Source organism: Thalia democratica, chromosome 7, assembly GCF_965202585.1.
Source record: "Thalia democratica chromosome 7, ktThaDemo2.hap1.1, whole genome shotgun sequence".
Taxonomy (NCBI): Eukaryota; Metazoa; Chordata; class Thaliacea; order Salpida; family Salpidae; genus Thalia; species Thalia democratica.
In genome coordinates this window covers 11,030,794-11,053,252 of record NC_139171.1, presented here as the reverse complement: position 1 = coordinate 11,053,252, position 22,459 = coordinate 11,030,794, and positions in this window count along the sequence as shown.

Genomic DNA, 22,459 nt, shown 5'->3' with positions numbered 1-22,459 from the left:
TAACAGAACTATTTTGAATATACTTCACTACAGAAACTATTATGATTAATATTAAGTATGTTTACATTTTATTAATAACCCATTAAAAAACGTTAAGAAATTCTGTACAAAGTTTATAAATAGTAGCAAAATTTACGTAATAACAAATTTACTTCTTTCTTTATAAATAGCGACTTTTTATTATTGGACAGAAGTTTAAAAAAAAAACATTGGTTTCTATAACAAAAGATATAATTTATTTAATGGTAACATTAAAAAATAAAGGTTTTTTTGTAAAAATTGTTTAACCTATCATATTAGCTTTACAATAACTACGTAAGTTTATAAACCCACAAAATATAGTTTTAGCTTGTTGCTTAAAAACTAAATGTAATCTTTTTGAACAAAGGTTCGTTACTTTTAATTTTAAACTGCATTTAGTTGCTGTGATTAAGTATCATGCTGACTGCCTCAGAAAGGATTCCTTTTTGAACCTTGATTTTTAGAAATTGTTAAGATTTTAATTATAAAATTCGATATTAATTAAAATTCAATTCTAAAATTATTAATCATAATTAAAATCTGTTATCAAAGTTCTAAAATATTTTTTAAAATCTATAATGAATAAAAAATATAATAGTGTAGTAGGAAATTATTTATAACTATGTTTTTTTAAATAATATGTACTGTGTAAGTTTAACTTTTAGCTGCTTTTAAATATTAATGAATTATTTAGTTAACAAATTTTATTATAAGCAAAGACTAATTGATTTAGAAAAAATGTACTTCCTTAAAAAAATGCAATACTTTAAACAGCAAATCTTAAACTAGTCTTACTTAAGTTGAGAGCTTTATTTACTGCAAAAATATAAATGTATCAGTTAAATTAAACGCTAGTAATTAAGTAAAGTATTATTTAAATATCTTAAGATAATCATGTTTTTTAATTCTTTATTTGTTTAAAAAGCAAATTTATCAACATAATATTTCTATTTGCAACTAATAACTTATAACTTTGAATTACTAACTATTAACATTATTTAAAAGAAAATTTTATTAGTTTCACTCGTCAAAAGTTGTTATCAAAATTTTTCTCTCAAATGCTTACCTCATTACAGAAAAACACATCATGTGGCTTCAACATTTCGTTTAAATAAAGTTTAGAATATTTTAACAAGATGTTAACACGAACAGTGATTTTCAAACAGCTTTCTATTAGATGTAAAATAAATTCTATTTCAAAGCAATACACTGCTGTTTTTGTACCGTGAAGTTAGTAGCATAATTCGGATCACTTAATCATTGAATTCATCTTTTCTTATTTTTATCAACTTAAAGCTTGACCACTTAGCTTTCTAAAAAACACGATTCTTAAACAAAAACTCTAAGGTGTAATTAATATAAATTCCCAATGATGTTTGTTTCAGTATTGAAAAAAAAAGATTATTGCTTAAACTTTTTTAGCTTTTCAATATTAATTACCATCATTACATAACAAAATTTTAGTTAAATTTTACTATTATTAATTATTACTTTTACTTTTATTTTATTTTTTAGTTTGTATACATTTTTACAGTTTTATGGCATAAGATTTAAGGATAAATGTTTTTAGTCGCAGTTTTGTTAGCTAAATTAAATTAGCTGACTACTCAAGCTAATTTTATACAAAAAAAACAACAAATACACGCAATAAATCTAGCAAGGAATTACAGATATTTTTATTATTTGAATCCAGGACATAAAACCGTCTTTTCCAAAAAAAAAAAGCAATTTAGTTGTAAACTTGAATTTTTATTTTTATTTTTTTTTGCGTAACCTGGGTTCAATCAAACATGATGCTTAAAAATTTATTAATACTGTTTGATAAAATAAAAATATATGTACTTTTTATCAGTATCTGTAGATTATTAAACTTGATATCGTAATATTCATATTTTTTAAATCATAACGTGTACCTTAAACACTTTGTATGAATTAAAAGTATTGTTAAGTCAAGTCTTTGTCTTCAAAGTAAATGTTTTAGACAGCCAGGTAGAAACTGTAACTTTTAAATTTAGTTAAAATAAATTTTAGGCTTGTGTGCATTAAATGCAGCTAATATTTGCCAACTCAACCGGAGGATTGCTCAGTTTTTCAATTAATAAACAACAAGTACATCAGTAGTTCACATTTTATTTATTATATCAAAGTATTTAACCATTTTCTCAAGTTAAAGTCATACTTATTGTAAATTTTGCATGTTGTTTTGAGTCTTAATGAAGCTTGTATAACTTGAAGCTCAGTTTATTAAAACGCAGATCACTAGTTTAGTTAAAAATATTCTAACTTACACTTAAAATAAGATAATAAACATAGCTCTTTATACATGTGTAAATTAGTTACAAGATTTAGTTTTTCTCAAAACTAAGTGTTTTAAAACACATTAATTACATTTTTAGATTAGAATAACTTCTAAGAATAGTTTTCAAATTATTAGGTAATTACTCTTGTTTTCTTAGATTTTTCTAACTCTTTCATGAAAACATTGTAATAATGAACTAGAACTAGACATTAAATTTTTAAACTAGACTTAAATTTAAATATACTTTTGCACAAAATACTGATATCTTAAAAGTATTAATGTTGTTATATAGAATTTTACTAATTTGATTTTTTGCAAAAACAATATTTTATGGGTAGCTGTCAATTTTGCACGAGCAAATAAATTTCTCGAAGTGACAATTGCACGAACTTACAAAACCGCACGAGGGGACAAAACTGCACGAGTTAAGAAAATTGCAAAAGCTACTTTTGTACAAAAATACTTTTGCACAATGGGATGAAATTGCACGAAGACACTTTTTGCACAGAGACGTTTTTGGACGGGTTCAATTCTTTATTTATTAATTTTTATTTTTTTTATGAATTTCGTTTGGGTAATCTTATATATTTTATTTTTTTATTTCATACCATCCCTGTTACCACTAACGGTTAGCCTAGGTTAATAAGTTTTTTTTTAGTTTATATTTTTAAGTTTTTTTTTGTTTTCGTTTAGTTTTTATTTTAATTTTTTCATATCTTTAATTTTCTTTTACCTTCACTGTTACCCCTAACCCTTACCCTCGGTTAGTAGCTTTTTAATTTTATATTATTTTTTTATTTTTTATTTTTATTATTATTATTACTATTATAACTATTATTATTATTTGTGTTATTACAAAATGACGTTAATAGTTAAAAATTTCAAGTTTTCCTAGTTCAGTTAATCTTAATAAAAAACCATCATGTTTTCAAGAATAGCATTTATTTCAATTTTATAATCTATAGAAAATAAATAAGTTTTTGTATAGTAGTATTATAAGACCTCTTTAGAACTAATAAAAACAACAACTTTTAAAAAGTATACTTGCGACAAAAGTAGTTTAATTAAAAATTTTAATCTTGGTAGTTTATATAGTTGAAGAAATAATTGTTACAGAATTTAATAGCTTAGCATATTTATTGTAAATAACTTTCAAATAAATTAGTCAATTAACCTGCTAAAATACCTTTAAAGTTGAAGTACTTTATAAAATTGATTAACTCAATGTATACTATGATGTTTCTTATATTTTGTCTATAACAAAATATAACTTCATCAAACTTGGTGATAATAAGATCGAGTTAAAAAAAAATTAAAGCAATCTACCAAGAAAAATACCTTTAACTTTATTTGCTAATATTATTTTTATTGTAATGTATTGTTGAAGTTTATAAAGTAGTTTTAAGAAAACCAAACGTTCAAATTGAAATAAAACAATGTTGAAATTTTTCATAACAATTAGTAAATATAGTTTGTAGAGGTAATTGATAGAAACCATTCAGTCCTCTAAACTAACAAATATTATCTGCAATGTTATTTAAAATTCATACAACTTCTAAAGTTTTAACCTACGTACATGTTCAATTGCAAAATAAGCAGAAAAAAAATCTTTTAAGCCTGTTACTTACATTTTAAACTAGTCTCACAACTGTAAATATAAATACTTGAAAACATTAAGCGTGTAAGAAATATATAAAATCTTTTTAATCTATTAGTCTATTGAATTAATTTTCTTAATAGTTAGAAATATAACAAGTTTATACAAATAATAAAACTGCTTTATCCTAGTATAATTTGGAAGGAAAGCTACTTAAGTTTTACTTTAAAAAGATAAATTATAACTTTTGTATATTAATATTTTCTTTTTTTTATGAATTGTTAAACTTATATTATAGTAAAGTTTAGAAAACCTATGGATATTTATTTGCAGCTTTATTTCTTAACTATCTCTTAGTTGTGTACGCTAAATTACGAAACCTGAACATGTAGCTTTATCATGTAATATATAAACTGTGTTGAATAAGAGTTAGTTTTTGTGCTTTGTACTCTTACAATTTGTAACAGCTTATAGAAGCTGTAACATTTATTAATATTAGACTCTAACATGACTTCGAAAATTTAATGTCTTGCCAAGGACAAGGGATTGTTATTATACTTTCAATTACCTTTAAAAAAATGCATCATTAAAATCATTAAAAATATTCATAGAGAATGAATAACAATAATAGTAAAACAGTAACAACAAAACTAACAGTAGTAATAAAACCTTAAAAATTTATAAATCAAAGTATTATTTTAGCTAATGTTTTAAATTTATTTATTAATAGAAAGAAACAAAAACTGATTGTAGTGAAAATACTTTTTGTTTTGAGTTGAGTATAACAAGTAACAATTAATAATAACCATTGATTTTGTAATTTCAATCCAGACTAATGAATATTTCACAATTGATTACGTAACATTGTATACTCACAATAAGTAGCTTTAATCAATATTATAGATACTATATACAGAAAATAACCTAAAAAACAGCATCAGTTACATAAAAAAATTCCATCTAAGTATTTTCATGACAGAAGTCTAGGGTAACCAAACACTTAAAATTAGACCATATTGTTGCGTAATTATTGAAAATTAATGTTTATTTCATTAGTTAAATGAATGCCATTTTTAAAAAATCAGATTTAGTAGCACAAACTTCAAATACTTAAAGTAACAAGCAAACCTTGATAAAATGTACTAATTTAACAATCTATTTAATTATAGTTGTGCATCAAAGAAAACACAAAACATTGTTCTTTACATAGCTAAAAATTTTTAATGATAATATAATAATTTTATACACAGACTACAACTCTTGATTCACAAAATAAAATATACCTTTAAAGATATTCCTGTGTTCTCACGTAATGTGGTAGACTAAATGTATAAAAAAAAAGCTTAATTTTTTACAACACAACTTTTTCCCTTGAATGTGATATATACTAAAAATAGAACAAAAAATTCTACATTAAAAAAATATGTTCAGAAAAAACAATTTTTTAAACTTTTTGCGAATCTAAGTTACTGATGTTTATTAACTTAATCTCAACTGCTGACGTCATTTTTTAGATTTACAACGTTTAACATCGATGTTTAGAATAAGTTCTTATTTATAATTATTACTATAGCGCTCAATGAAAAGTATCATTTAAAACAGCTTTCTAGTAGCTGTAATCTATCAACATAAATTTAATGCTAGCTGCTAATATACAGCAGGCATAACACCACAGAGTATGAGCTCAGCAGGCCGAAAAAAATATGTAACGTAATTAACTCAATAAATGTTTTCATTATTTTTATACAAATATGTTCCTTCTAAAAGTTAAAACTTTAAGTGGTTTTATATGTAATCTTTGACCAACAACCTAAAATAATTAACACATTTAACAACACTATCCTCGATTATAATAAATTTTTAAATATTGTCAGTTTGATAATGTTTAATTAAAAAGTATAACTACTGCTTCTTATTACAACTAATTAAACACATAGCTTTATTATTTATATTAAGAATTATCAATATTTACTAAACGACTTGAAAACATTAAGCGTGTAAGAAATATATAAAATTTTTTTAATCTATTAATCTATTGAATTTTTTTTCTTAATAGTTAGAAATATAACAAGTTTATACAAATATTAAAACTGCTTTATCCTAGTATAATTTGGAAGGAAAGCTACTTAAGTTTTACTTTAAAAAGATAACTTATAACTTTTGTATGTTAATATTTTCTTTTTTTTATGAATTGTTAAACTTATATTATAGTAAAGTTTAGAAAACCTATGGATATTTTTTTGCAGCTTTATTTCTAAAATATCTCTTAGTTGTGTACGCTAAATTACGAAACCTGAACATGTAGCTTTATCATGTAATATATAAACTGTGTTGAATAAGAATTAGTTTTTGTGCTTTGTACTCTTACAATTTGTAACAGCTTATAGTAGCTGTAACATTTTATAAATATTAGACTCTATTATGACTTCGAAAATTTAATGTCTTTCCAAGGACATGGGATTGTTATTACACTTTCAATTACCTTAAAAAAAATACATCATTAAAAATACTAAAAATAATCATAGAGAATGAATAACAATAATAGTATAACAGTAACAACAAAACTAACAGTAGTAATAAAACATTAAAAATTTATAAATCAAAGTTTTATTTTAGCTAATGTTTTAAATTTATTTATTAATAGAAAGAAACAAAAACTGTTTGTAGTGAAAATACTTTTTGTTTTTAAGTTGAGTATAACAAGTAAAAATTAATAATAACCATTAATTTTGTAATTTCAATCCAGACTAATGAATAATTCACAATTGATTACGTAACATTGTAATCTCACAATAAGTAGCTTTAATCAATAATATAAATACTATATATAGAAAATAACCTAAAAAACAGCATCAGTTACATAAAAAAATTCTATCTAAGTATTTTCATGACAGAAGTTTAGGGTAAACAAAGTATTAAATTTATATACTTTAACAAATATAAATACTTTAACAAAATAAAAGTAATATAGTTTTACTTTAACACTTAAAGTTAAACCATATTGTTGTGTAATTATTGAAAATTAATGTTTATTTCATTAGTTAAATGAATGCCATATTTTAAAAATCAGATTTAGTAGCACAAATTTTAAATACTCAAACTAACAAGCAAACCTTGATAAAATGTATTAATTTAACAATCTCTTTAAATATAGTTGTGCATCAAAGAAAACACAAAACATTGTTTTTACATGGCAGAAAAGTTTTTAATGATAATATAGTATTTTTATAAATAGACTACAACTCTTGATTCCCAAATAAAATATACCTTTAAAGTTATTCCTGTGTTCTCACGTAATGTGAGAGACGAAATGTATAAAAAAAGCTTAAATTTTTTACAACACAACTTTTTTCCTTGAATTTGATATATACTATAAATAGAACAAAAAATTCTACATTAAAGTCCCGGAATATGTTCAGAGAAAACAGTTTTTTTAAACATTTTTCAAACCTAAGTTACTGATGTTTATTAACTTCATCTCAACTGCTGACGTCATTTTTTAGATTTACAACGTTTAACATCGATGTTTAGAATAAGTTCTTATTTAAAATTACTACTATAGCGCTCAATAAAAGGTATAATTTAAAACAGCTTTCTAGTAGCTGTAATCTATTAAAATATATTTAATGCTAGCTGCTAATATACAGCAGGCATAACACCACAGAAGTATTAGCTCAGCAGGCCGAAAAAATATGTAACGTAATTAACTCAATAAATGTTTTCATTATTTCTATATAAATATGTTCCTTCTGAAATTTATAACTCTAAGTGGTTTTATATGTAATCTTTGACCAACAACCTAAAATAACTAACACATTGAACAACACTATCCTCGATTATAATAACTTTTTAAATATTTTCAGTTTGATAATGTTTAATTAAAAAGTATAACTACTGCTTCTTATTACAACTAATTAAACAGCTAGCTTTATTATTTATATTAAGAATTATCAATATTTACTAAACGACTTCGTCACATTATTAAAATACAAACATTATTTGAAACCAGCAATATAAAATCTAGGTGAATCTTATTTAAAACAGCTTTGCTAGAGCTGATAATAAGTGATAAAAATAAAAAGAATACTAGTTGGAAATAAGTATTAACTGAAAGTATGTTCATGATAGAAAACTTTGACTAAAAAAATGTTATACCTCTTCACTTAAATTGTAATTATTCAAGCCATAGAGTAAGTTAAGCTGTTTGTTTTTTTTAGATTAGTTCATTCTTTTTTGATTTAACGAAAACTTTATTTAAAAAAAAAAGTTTAGTACCACAAAATTAAAATACTTTTTATGTAAACTTGGTATATAAACCTTAATAAACATATAAGGATACAATTCCGTATAACTATACAAAAAAAAAACTAAAATTTGTTGCGAATAATTAGACGTGTATTAAGTTTTAATGTTTCAAATATTAAATTTTATAAGCACTTAAGGTTAAGCTCTTAATGTTTGTAATTAAAGTTGTGGATTTAGTTTGCTGCATAACAATAATATGTGGTAATCTTACTACTGCTTGTAAGTATAAAATTTATTTAAAGTTGAATAAAACAAATAGTTTCTTTCTAATATTTAAAATTTGTCTTGTAAATAAACTTGTTAGTACTGAATAATTGCTAAATAAATTAGGTAAATGTTACGTACTTTGTATAAAATAGTACCAATATTTAATTTAAGAAACATGAAAATTAATATTTTATAATCAATTATCCGTTTAACTATATTATCTAAAAACAGAATCTAAAATTGTTGTCAATAAAAAAAAAATTAATATTACTTTTTAAGTGTAAATAACTCTTTAGTTGATTGGCAAACTCTTAAAATAACATTTTTGTGTACAAGTATCCCTCGATACCCTATTTAAGTTAAAAAATAATAGTTTGATCGAAAAACTAAAACACATTTTCAAACTACATATTATTGATCATTTTAAACTTGAAGTTTGTCAATTGCCTACGTCACATTATAAAATCACAACACCTTGCTTCAACGTGCTGCATATAAACCGACTACGAAGTCTCTTTATACTTACGCTTGATTGGTAGTTTAAAACAGCTGTAATTTAGCTGTAGTTTGGTCAAAATAATATTTTCCGTTGTGCAAGGGCCATTATAATACAGTTCTGAATTTAGCAAATTTGGAATGATTAACACATCAAACAATTATCTTGAACTCTAACATTTATTTTTATTCCGAGGTGCTTAAATTTTCACTGCTGGTTTTAAAATTAATTTAAATGTTAACAAAAAATGTTCTGTAAACTTGTCAATTAGTCAAATAGTTTGCTAAATGTAAAAGAATAAGCACTGCTAACAGACATTTATTTTAAGCGTTAAGTTATATAAACATCTAAGTTGAAACTCATTCATTCTGTCAAACATCTAGATTTTAATTAATATTTTTTATACATATAACTTTTAATAAGATTTAAAAGTTTTCAATACGGACGGAAATTTTTAATTATGTAATATTTAATATACTGAAAAAAATATTTTGATGTCAATTACTTTTGGTCTTACTGTTAATATTTTTCGCTTACATACACTGTATGACTCCCTTTGGTTATTTTCTCAATTAGTTTTAGCTTAAAATAATAAAATTTAAGACAAAAACGATTTAAACAATGTTAATAAACTTATTTTTATAGACTGGTTATCTTAAATCATAATGCAACAAAAAATAACCACATGTAATAGTCTTAGAAGTTTTTTTGTCATACCATTTTGAAAACACCATTATAAAATTCTCATTATTAATTAAGTTCTTGTGAACGTAGTTTTTTTTTTTCCAGCAAGACATTCGTTTTTCGTTAGCTTTTAAAATAAATTATTTTAAAATAAAAATTTAATTATTTATTAACACGATAAAAACATTGTTCAACTTTTTTACGAAATAATCTACAGTATAATACGTAATTTTTATTTATTAACTCATACTGTATTTACATAATAAGTACATAAACTCTTTCGGATTCCAGCTATTAAAATATTTGGATTCGGACTCGGATTAGGCCGGATTCAAATTTCAAAATTGAGATTCGGATGCGGCAGAATACTAATTTTAAAATAAGATATGGATTCGGCTCAAACCAAAATTTTTGGATTCGGTAGGTTCCTACTTTAAAGCTAAGAAACATTTATTTATTAAAAGTAAAAAATCAATATCATAAATCTTTTACATTTATGTTTGGTATGTAAATACAATTGCAAAGTTGTTTTAATATGTCAACTCAGATTTTTTATACATTTTTTTTATGTATGTTGCAATTGTTTGTAATGATATATTATTTGCATTCTTCTTTGTTTTCAGTTATCCAAATTTTAAATGACTGTTAAATCACTTTTTATTCCTTTGTTATAATCATAAAGTATGCATATTCAAACTGCGCTGTACTGAAATTCTTGAAATAAACTAATCCTAACACGTTTGTTTTAGAAATCGGGTTGGATATTCAGTTCGTAAGTTCATAACTTATTTTCTAATCACTTTAGTTTTTATTTTCAACTATACAAATTATTGTTAAAAGCACTTTTGTGTTACTAATTAAAGATTGTTTTTGTTCTAATTTAAGGAAAATAAAAGCTTTATTTTAACACAGCATTTTTCAGCTAGTACGCACGTACCATACTGGCTATTGGTACCTAGCAGGACGTACCTAGGTGGTAGGATACTTTAAATAATACATAAATATAGGCATTTAAAATAAAATAAACATTTATAACTAAGACAAATCGATTTTTCACATGATTACGTCAAACCTTTATTTCACAACTAGTAGCTGCAACCAGCGATATAAATAAAGATTATTAAACATTAACTACTAACCAGAGAGTGAATTGTAAATTGAAGCAGCTTTGTTAGAGCTAAAATACTTTATGAATACTCTAAAACTATATTTAGTTAGATAATTAACTACTGAAAGTATGTATATAGTAGAGGTCTTAGACAAACAAAAACTTACATCTTACAATTAAACTGTTAAAGTCAACCCATATAATAAATTAGTTTAAATTTAAGTATTAAAGTTAACATTTTCTTTAGGTTTAAAATAAGATATATCCGAAAAGTTAGCTTTTTAGCAGAAACTTAATATATTTTTTTTTTAAGTAATAAGCAATAAACTTTCAAAAATATACTAATTTATATTTTCGTATAACTTTAGAAGTAGGAAAACATAAAATTCTCTAATTTACAAAACTGAACATTTAAAATCAGAACTTATTATTAGTATTTATAAATTACATTCCTTGTATAAAACAACTAATTATGGTTCAAAAACACTTATTTTACTTTTAAGTTTTAAACTTAACTAGTTGTACTATAAAATACAAAGCTTTATAAAATAAAATTATTTATTTGTTTGTTTGGTTATTCTGATTTACCAGGTTGTTTAAAGTTCGTTAGCAACAAAAAATTGTTGTGAATAATTAAAAGCATATACAATTACAATAGTATACAAACTATAAACCATTAGTTATTATGCTTATATTAACAGTATTCTTATATAAACAAAGCTATTAGTTAATATTTTAAGCTTAATTTGCAACAAAATAAACATAGCTGTTAACTATAAGATTTAAACTTTTTTTATACCTTAACTTAAATAAATAGGTATTGATAGATTTGTAAAATAAGGTAGATTTTACGTACTTATGTAAAGTAAAAACAAAGATTATAAAAACCACGATATACCTAAAAAAAGATAGATCATTAAATATATTTTCTTCTTAAAACATTTCCGATTTTTAAATATACTAACAAGTTAATATTCAACACAATAAAACTCAGTGATGATTCCTGAATTATATATAATTTATTTATTTAAGATACATAAGGCACTATAAGCTTTTAAATTTTATTGTTATTTTATTTAGTAAAAATTTGTTTATACAAGTTGGAGTCTGTACTTTATTAAAATTGTTTATTAAATTTAATTCAAATTAAAAATTACAAAAGAGAATAGTTTCTCTCACAAAAAGTTACTAGTTTATAAAGACTTTAGATTTCTCAGATGCCTACACCACATTATAATATTACATCATGTTACTTCAAAAAGTTATATTAAGTTTCAAAGTTTTAATCGAGTTTGATTCAAAGAATGTACTCCTTTTCTGTTAATTCTAGTTTTCTGTAGCTTTCTAGTAGCTGTAATAAACTAGTTTATTATATTTTAAAATTAATTTTTTAATTTATTATAAAGTTATTTATATAATTTTCTTAAAAAAAGTATTTTGTCTTTATTAGTATTTCAAAATTCGGCGGATTTATTTTATAGCAAACATTATTTGTATCCTCAAGGATACGTCTGTGCCCACTTCTATTTGTAAAACCTTTTTACAGAAACTCTAACAAAAAATATGTTTTATCTTACCACAGTTACTAGTGAATATAACATATACACTTCTCACTTTCAGCAATTCTAAACAACTTTTTAGCAGCTATTATTTTCTAAAACAAATCGGTTTGTTTTCCATTTTGATTGACGCTTAATATTGTTCTAGAAGTACGAATTCAACAAACAATAATATACAAACTGAAAACAACAATCTCCTCGATTCAGATAACTTTTAAAATTTGTGCCAGTTTTGTTTGAACTTAATCTGAAGCTATTTTGTTTTTAATTAAAATTTTAGTAAGCTCATTGAAATGATGTATCTTATATGCAGTTACGTTTGTAATAAAATTATCTTTTATTTGTTGATGTAACACAACATGTAGGCACAACGAATAATATATAAACTGAGGTGACAATACATAACTGTAATATGTAGTTTTAATATTTTGTATAAAAATTAAGTCTTATTATAAAACATTTTCTCTAAGCTGGTTTAGTAATTTTAAACAAGCTTTTAACAGCTGTTATTAACTAAAACTATATCGAATTTATTTGCCATTTTCATTGACGCTTAGTACTAATATACTAGTAGTATTAATTTGGCAATTAATTATAAATTAATCAAAAACAATAACCTCCTTGATTCTAATAACTTTTTTAATTGCCAGTTTTGTTATGACTTTATATAATTTTATAGTTTTTTGTAAAAGTTAAATTATAAGAATTTTACTAAATGATACATTTAATTTGCAATTAGTTACATTTGTATAAAAATTATCTCTCATTTGTTGATCTAATATTAGAAAACCAGAAACATGTAGCTACAACAAATAGTATATAAATTGAAGTGTTATACTTACTTTTAAATATTACTTTATTCAACTACAAAATCAAAATTTGTTTTTACTTTGTAATTTAGTATATTTGTGTTAATTTTCATGTTAAATGTTAATGATTCATTTATTTAAATTTTAGACTAGAACGGTTTTTTAAATTGTTCAATATTTAAAATAACATTTCTAATTTTTATATTCAAATGATATTGAAATTGATTTGTAATAAAATTTTTACTAAATTAAAAAATTTATTAAGTTTTATTTTAGTTTACAACTATAAAAATATACAACATAGCTTTCAATGCTTAATAACTACTTAAGATATAACAACATTTTAATTAGATGAGAATTGTTTCGGCTTGAACTTGTAAATAATCAATATTTCCAACGAATCTCTCAAAAACTTACGTTATACTACAAAATCACCACATGTAAGTTCGGTCATTTGTTTATAAACAAAGTATTAAATTTTTAGTTTGGTGTAGTATTTCTTACATGGTTTGAAACAGCTTACTAGTAGCTGCAAAATTACTAACTTACTAACCTGTAACTCACATAGAGATGAATGTAGTTACTTGTAATACTCTTGGACGAAAGTTTTCAATAGTTTAAAATAGCTTACTGTAAATTTACGCGGAGGTGAATGCAGTTCTACTTATTTCCTTTAAAATTTGCCTCAAAATTGCTAACAAAAATAAAATTCGTGGTAACTGACGCCGTGCAACAGTGAAAGTATTCGTGTGAAAGTGACTTATCGTGAAAACTTTCTTCGTGAAAAGTGCAATAAAGTGATTAGTATTAATTGATACACGCAAAAACACTTTCAGTTTATATAAGTTTAAGTTTGGCACCAATTCTTCTTAAAAATTCAATAATATGATTCAAAAATAAAACTACTACTATTTTGGTCATAACTCAAAGGTCACAAATACAAGAGTTGATTAAAACTGTCTATTTTCGAAAACAGTTAGAAAAATCTAAAATGATTACTTCTTATAAAATCTTAAACAGCTAATGTTAGTTATTTTATCAAAAAACTAAGTTTTGATATATGTTTATTTTTCATAAGTTTTATTAAAATTTTTGGTGTTTACTATAGGTATATTTAATCACGTGGTAAATAATTTATTTATAATTGATATTCTTAACTTATATAGCAGTTATTAATATTTCTTGTTTTCGCATTTCTTTAACTCAAATTCGGTTTTGGAAATGGTTTTCATCATTGCTTTTAAGAAAATATTTTTGAAAACTAAAGGAATTGGTTTTATTAATTATAATTATTACTTTATTTGTTTGATTTTAAATAACCGCAATCATTAATGAAATTCCCTTATATTGAATTATTTGTATTAAAAAACATAAAACTGTCTTTTTTTAACAAAAATATGCTAGTTTAATTTAGTTTAAATTAACTTGCTAACCACCACCGTCCCATACAGGCTTGAATACAATATAAATATCAAAATTATAAATACATTTTAATCATGAAATTTCAAAATTTATTTTAATTCAGCAGCTGTTGATGTGTTTATATTTTCTTTTAAATGCATACGTGGCTTTATAAAACCACAACATATAGTTAAGTATGTTATATATTGAATATGCGTGAATCTTACTTAAACTTGGGTTTTACTTTACTTTTTAAACAGTTTATTAGTAGTTGTCAATTATTCATGTAAGACTAATTCTAACTGCTGTTTTGAAGCAAAATTATATACAGAAGTTGATAGAAAAATATTCAGTACGAACTATAACTTGTATTAACATTACAAAATACTTATAAATAACTACACTGATTTCACAAGTTTTATTTCTTTCTAGCAATGAATATGTTATAACAATAAACTAACAAAAGGGATTCAATCGTCGGAAGAGCTTCTCTTAGAGGCATACGTCAAATTATAAAATCATAACATAAAGCTTCTATGTATATAAAATTTTGTGTAATTTACTTGCAGATTTTGGTGTGCGTTTCAGTTCAAAATTTTAAAAACTTTCTAGTAGCTGTAACCTGCTGAAGTAGTATGTTAAATGATGAAATTTTGGAACCTTTTTTCAGAAGTACGAATTCAGCTCATAAGATTTAACACTTTGAACAACACTCTCATCATTTATAACAAATTTAGAAATTGTTGCAATTTGATCAATAACTTTAAATATTATATTCTTGTTAGTTTATATATATAATTTTTTAACAAAAATCTTATATAAGCTCTCTGAGTAAACAAACTGAACTTACAGACATGTGTTAAGAACAACAGCTTCTAAAAAATATTTAGTATATTTTTAGTTACTTTGCCAAACAGCTATATTTCTGATGAATATATCACTTCTCAAAAAGTAGTTGTCAACTATACTGACAGAATATTTTTTCATAGGTTTTAAACGTGTACATACTCAATTATGTGCCAATTAATATATTGAATAGTGTACTTTAACGTTATAGTAAACCCAAAAAAAAAACTCATTAAAATTTCCTTGATGTATAAATATATTAGAAAAAAAAATTTTTAAAGCAACTTTCAAATTGAATTTTTAATTTTGTTACTCAGAATTATCAAAAAAAACTTTATAAACTCAAGTATACGTCTGTAGCCTATTGAAATTGTATAAAAAATTTAAAGAAAAACCAAGAAAAGATATATGATATTTATAAATAACAGCTACACTAAAGTTCTCAATTGCTTAAAAATATTTTTATACACTTTATAATGGTAAAATGACAAAAAAAACTTTCTCATATAAAAAGTTTTCTCTCGGGGCTTACGTCACATTATAAAACACCACATATAGCTTCGATGTAACGAATATAGATAAGTGTGAATTGCAATAACATTTGGATTTTGTTTAAATTGTTATTTTTAGCAGCTTTTTAGTAGCTATAGTCTTCTTAAGTAATGCTAAATGATTATTGATGCAGCGTTCTATAAAGAAGTAGGAATTCAGCCCACGATAGCCAACACAATGATTATCAATCCCATTGATTTTTAAGATATTTAAATTTCTGCTAATTTGGTTAATGAACTTTGTTGACAATTATAACTACTGCTCGTTTATTAATATATAAAACACTTTAAATATATTTTTTGAATATACTTGTCATCTACCATAAAAAATTACGATTTCTGAGCGAACAAGCTCTACTAAGGGTATTTGTTAAAAGTTATAACTTATAAAAAGGTATCTAGGTAATTTTTAGTAACTAAGTGACATAGCTAAATTTTTATTAGTTTTATAAATCTTTATATATTTTAAGTGAAAATGTTTAGTTATGTGTCATTTGATATATTAGAAAATATTCTTATACGTTATGTACTTATACGGATATTTATTTAAACCTGAAAATATCTAACTAAATTAATAAATTATAAACTAGAAATAAACTAGAAATAAGTTTTTAGTAGCTTTTACATATAATGTATATTTTGATCTTAATCAAAAACTTAAAAAAATAATTTTGAACACAAGTATACATCTGAATAAAATCCAAATAATAAAATATTTTAAAAGGAAAACTTAGCCGAGAGATAGAATATCGCACTATAAATAGCAGGTATATTAAAGTTCTCAATTGCTTACGTCACGTTCTAAAAACAAAATATACAGCTATGATGTGTAGTATTGAAACCGAGTGTGATTTATATCGAGGTTTCTAGGAAATTTTAAAGGTTCCAAGCGGCTTTTAATAAGCTGTTGTATGTATAATTTATGTTATGTTAAAATATTAACTGATTGAAACAGAATGTCTTAATGTTTTTACATCTCATAATAGAATCCCAGCTTCCACTTTTAATGTATAGCTCATAAACAAAGTGTAATCATTAAAACGTTTATATAACTATGTATATTTGTATATAGAACAGCTTTGCAGTAAGTGTAACTTTTTTCTTCAGTTTTACAATAGCTGTGATTTTTCTACGTCTATAAAGATTAACTGAAAATAAACATATATCTTAAACGTTTTGCATACAAAGCAAGTCAAATTTACTCAAACCAATTCTTCTATATGGACGACATTTCAAATTGCTGTCTAGTAACTGTAATATTTATTTATATCTACATCAATTCTGCTGATGTATGCAGACTCAACTGGTAGTTGATTATATGATTTTAAATAAACAGAAATAACACACAATAAGTTAATATTTAAAGTTTAAAGTTATATATTAACTTGATATCTCTCAATAACCTACGTCACTTTAAAAATTCAAAAAATATAGTTTTAAACTTTTGTTTATAAACCGAGTGTAATATTTAAATAGATGTGCTGTTTATTTCTCTAATTTCAATTAGCTTTCTAGTGGCTGTAATTTAATAAAAATTAATGTTAGCTGAATGCCTCAGAAAGCAGCCTTGAAGTGCAAAGCCTTTAAAACCTTTGTTAATACATGTGTATATTACTTTCATTAGTAAAAAATTAAAATCAATAACAACAGTACTAATAAAAATAAAAAAGAAAAAAAGACGAAAAATATAATGAAGTTAATAATAAATCAAATAATTAAAAATAATGATACTCATATTAGGAATAATAATCAAATAATAACTATATAGTATACATAACAAAAGTAATAAAAATGATATAAGCTAAATTAATAACAAATATAAAAACATTAAAAACTTGCAAACCAAAGTATTATCTTAAATAATAGTTTAAAATTATTTTTGTAGTTGATACTTAAAAACATTGTAGTAAATAGATTTTTTGTTTTTAAGTGAGTATAACAATACATTTTAATAGTGACGATTAATTTGTTAACTTTATTAAAAACTAATCGGTATTTCTTAAATAATTAAGTAACATCGTGACCTCACAACAGCTTCAATCAGCAATACAAATATCGAATTATTTTATTATATCATAACATGAGATCAATACTTATTTGTTTGAAACAGCTTAACTAAAGCTTTACTTGTTTTTTAAAATATTACCAGTTGGATACAAGTTGCTCATAGTATAGTCATGGTAGAAGTCTTGGGTAAACAAAATGTTAAGTTTATATACTTTAATAAATAAAGTCAAACCATATTGAAATCGAGTTGTAAGTTAATAATTTGATTTAAATGTTTCTTTTTTTGAATAAAATATATGTCATATTCTAAAAACTAGGTTTAGTAGCACAAAGCTAAAATACTCAAAAAATTTGATGTACTTTAAATAATATGTACTTTTTTACAAACCTTGTTTAGTATAATCGTGCTTAATAGAAAAAACAAAAAAAAAGGCTTTTATAAAAGTGAAAACTTCCAAATGGTAATGTATTACTTTAATAAAAAGTAACAACCTTGTTTTATAGGATTAAATATAGTTTCAAAGTTGTCCATGTGTTTTTACGTTTTGTGATCAACTAAATTTATAAAAAAAACGAAACCTTATATCAATTTTTGTCTTTGAATGTTATATATAATAAAAATAGTCTGAAAAATTGTACGTTCATAATCCTGGAAGAAGTTCAGAAAAACACAACTTTTTTAAACTTTTTGCAAACCTGAATTACTGACGTAATTAAATTTTATCTCAAATGCTTACGTCATTTGTTAAAATCACAACGTTTAGTTTAACCTACAATAATTAAGACATTGAACAACAATGTACTCGATTCTAATAAATTTTAAAACGGTGCCGATTCGGTTAATATTTAATTTAGAAATATATCTACTGCAGCTGATTATAATAAATAATAAACGTAATTATTTTAACTAATAAAATCAATATTTCTTTAAAGACTACGTCACGTCGTAAAATTACAAAAATTAGTTGCAACCAGCAATTTTAAAAATTTTAAGGTAGTTTTTTAAAATATGCCTGTAAGAAATGTAATTTTAATAGTGGGTAATTTAAAATAGTCTTGTTAAATACATTTTGGATACATTTTGGAAACAAAGATTTATAGAAAGTATTTTTGTGAAAGAAGTCATAGTAATTTAGCTGAAAGTTAAATATTTACATTTAACAGATTCTTTGATTTAAGGAGTGCTTTATTTCCAAAATAAGTTTTGTTGCTTTAAATTAAAATGTTTTTGTTACAAACCTAATAAATAAATCTTCATAAACATAATAGTTTACAACTTCGTATAACTGTGCAAGATAGAAAAAATAATATGTAATTTATAAAACTGAATTTTTTAAAACAATAATTTACTATTTGTATAAATTATTTACAGCTCTTGTTTCACACAACAAATTATGGTTTAAAACAGTTCTATTTTGTTTCGAGTTTGAGCTAAGCTAGATGTTTTGAAAAACAAGCTTAATAGATTTTTTAAAAAATGTTGTTGGTTAGGTTGTTCTATTTTATTAAGTAAATTAAAGTTTATTATCAACGAAATTTGAAATTTGAAAATGTTCAATAAGTTTTACAATTTGTTACACAATTTGATATATATAAAGTAAACACACACTATAAAGAATACATAAACATTTGAGTCGATTAAATAATACTCAGCTTAAATAGAGTTAACAAGTGACTTCGGCTCACCATCTTTACTAGCATGCTTTACTGCTTCAGCTGCAATCAGCATTATAATTACATAACGATTTACAATTTTATGGTAAATATACTGATTCAATATTTGAAAAAGCTTTAAAGAGCTGATTCTTTTTAATTAAAGTTATTCGTATGAATAAAATGAACCCTTCAATGTATTTTATGATAGTAGTTAATGAAAACTAATTATTTTAAATAAATAAATATTATATAATTGAACAAAATTAATTAGTTATTTCGAATTAACACGTTTTATTGCTTTAAAGAATTTCATACTCCAATATGCTTATCAAACTCACCTTTAAGTGTACTTTTCTAAATGTTATAATCTATAATTGAATATAAGTTTAAATTTTCTTAGGGCTTACATCACTTTTCAAAACCAACAATATGTAGCTTTAACATACTGTATAAATTTTATGTAAATAAAATCTGCAAGATATATCCTAATAGGTAAATTTTAAACAGCTTACCAATAGCTGTAATTTACTTCAACTTAAAAAATTATTTAAAAGGAAAATATAGTTTTTATTTTAAGCTTCAAATTATGCAACTAGATAATAATTGATTTTATCACATTATTGTTAATTATAGATTGTTTAATAGTCATCTCGTTAGTATCTCTTTTACATTAATTTTCAATGTATATTAGTGTTTATTCAAATATATATTTTAATTACTATTTTGCATTTATTACATACTATACATCTTGACTAAAAGTTATAAAGCTACGTGGCCTAAAAAAAAAATTTAAGAGTTACTAATTAATTCGTCTGCAAAGTGATTTTTTTAAGTAAAATTGATAGGTAGGTTAAGGGTTTAGATGTTATTAGTGTACTGTTCTAGTTATCTTGTCTCTCAGCAAGCTTGCAATAGATGATAAGCTTTAAAGCCTAAACTAATTGATCAATACAAAAATTGGATCTATCTATTGCTTACTTCACTATAAAAAATAACACAACATGTAGTTTCGATTAACCGGGTGTGATTTTTTCTTATATAGCTTACTATCTTATATCTTCTTACTTACAATAAAAAATTATACTTACTTCTAGCTGCTGTACATAACTTCATTAAAAATAACTATGACAAAACTGCTGTGTTGAATTTAAAACCATTTTATAATATTCATGTAAGTTCAGCAAACAAATGTGAACAAGCATAATACTCAATAATAAAGTTCTTTTGATCTCAGATTTTTTGTCGGCATTTGTATTTAAGAGCTTGCGAAATGTAAAACAAACCTTTTTGTTTAACTGTGTTGTTTTTTAGTTGTATGTTTGTTCTATTTTAATAACACTTAAAAAGTTTTAAGTGTTTTTTTAGTTAGAATTAAACATTATTCAGCTCTCATATATAAAGTTTTTGAAGTATTTTTGACTTAAACTTGTATTGGTATTAAATTAAATTTTATTTTAAAAATAGATGAAATATTAAATTTTAGATAGAATTTGTTTTAGATTTAGATAGAGATTTTGTTTAGTGTTTTGCATTTTTTTTATAATAGATTTATCACTTAAAATGTCTTTCTAATTTTTATCAAGTAGATAAAATTGGCAAGATGTTATGAAATAAGTATTTAATTATGAGAAGAAAAAGTAAATTAAAAAAAAGTCAATCTTCAGCTGCTTACGTTACAATGGTTTGATGCTTTGATGTTCAAAAATTCAATGGTGATGTAAGTTGTTTTTAAAATAAGCTTTTATTAAATAAGAATTATATTTTAATTAGTACGCAAAATGACACCACAACTAGTTTAGTAAGTTCCAGTTTATTATATTGTTAGATAAAACAACTTTAACCAGAGAAATGCGTACTAATAAAATTTAGTTGTCTTTGCGAATGTTTATTTGGTTTAAATGTTTAAAAGCTTGAGTATAAATTATATTATAAGATTTTCATATAAATTTGATGATAGATACTTAAATTAATACAAAATATTACTAAGTTCGTGCTAATTTGAAAATTATTTTTCTTTAAAATATTGTAACTGCTGGTTAGGTAAGACTTTAAACGTTTTAAATAGAAAATATTAAATACACTTCTTGAATTACCTAATAGATTGCGATTTTTGAACTACAAGCTTTTTTTTCAGACATTTAATTCATAAATATTTAAAGTGATAAATCAAAACAATAAAAAAAATTCAGCAGTACATTAACAAAAAATTACTATAACTTAATTTTAAGTTTTCTACAGAACAAATAACAACTAAACGCTTAAGAAAATCTAAATTTATTTTATTATTTATTTTTAATTTTAATGCCGCTATTGCCTGACAAAAACAAACAAATTGTAATTTTAATAGTTAAATTTATATAATTTCAAGTACATCGTCAAAAGTTTAATTATTTTAATCATATATATATCTACATATTTTTTGTTACTATTTAAGACAATGTTTACCTATATTAAAATATGTTAAAAATGTTAAAAAAAGTAGATTTTAAGCAAGTTTAAAATAAAAATACTTATTATTTTTGTCTGTAATAATAAACTGCCACCGAACTCAAAATATTTAAAAATGTTCAAGTATTTAAAGTCAAATATTTAAAATATTGTGTAATATGAGTATAAAAATAGAGATTTTCTCAAAATAAGTTACAGAGCTATTTTAGTTTTTTTTTGTCTTAAATGTTTACGTCATATTATAAGTTGACAACATGTGGCTCAAATGATTTGTATATAAATCGAGTGTGAAATTATTAAACATCTAAATTATTAAAGCTTCTATTTTTAACGGCTTTCTAGTAGCTGTAAATTCATTACAATAATTTGCTAAATAGGAGATATTTTGTAAATGTTATTATTTAATACTTATAAACAAGCATTCATCTGTACTCTATTCAAAATAAAAATCTGGTGAAAGTGAAA